Raw genomic sequence first — 1,008 nt, 5'->3', positions numbered from 1 at the left:
CCATTGGACTTGCAAACTTTATATGCCCCAATATAGGGGAATGCCAGGGCCAAAAGAATGGGAATGGGTGGGTAGGGAAGTGGGGGGCGCTATGGGGGATTTTGGGATAGCATTGGAAATGTAATTGAGGAAAATATGTAATAAAAATATTAAAAATTAAAAAAAAAAGAAATCTTTTTTCAAAATTCAACAATGGCCTGAACTCTGCAGCAAATTTATGGCAATTTTCACACGAGTGAAGGCCGTCATTAATTCCACTATACAATATATAATTAGAAGGTGCCTTAACATTTGGCACCTTCTAACTCATAGGGCCATTTTTGGATAAAAGAAGAGAATATGTCAGAAGTTCTGATGAAAATGTAAGAGATTTTTTCAATAAGATTGGCAACTCCCTAGGAAGAAGAACAATATCAACCAACCAGAACCTCTGTCCAGAGCTCCCAGGGACTAAATCAACAACTAAAGGGTACATATGGAGCAACCCATGGCTCCAGCCACTTATGTAACAGAGGATTGCCTTGTTGAGCATCAGTGGGAGGAGAGACCCTTGGCAGTGTAAGGGAATATCAGGGTGCTAAGGTGGGAGTTGGTAGGTGTGTTGGGGAGTACACTTATAGAAGGAACAGGAGGGAGGATAAGATAGGCTAGTTCTTGAGGGGAAACCAGAAAAGAGGATAACATTTAAAATGTAAATAAATAAAATATCTAATTTTTAAAAGAGAGACTGCATCTGAGCAATACAGAACATCCCTGGACAAAGGCTGTTGCCAATGCGAACATGGTGATTAGGGTGTGTGCAGATATCCATAGGACACTGTCTTTGGTCAAAACCAGTGATTATGTTAACCATGAGCATCTAAGTTCAGAAATTTGAGCTCATTTATTTGGAACTCTTTGTTTTCGTTACTATTGAGGCTATCTAATATTTGCCTTTCTCTAGGACACTAGTTTCACACTATTAAGTCATTTTCATGTGAACCATGCATCTGGTAAATACGTTTACGA

The sequence above is a fragment of the Mus caroli genome, chromosome 15 (assembly GCF_900094665.2).
Source record: "Mus caroli chromosome 15, CAROLI_EIJ_v1.1, whole genome shotgun sequence".
Classification (NCBI taxonomy): Eukaryota; Metazoa; Chordata; class Mammalia; order Rodentia; family Muridae; genus Mus; species Mus caroli.
Note: the sequence above shows the minus strand (reverse complement) of the source record.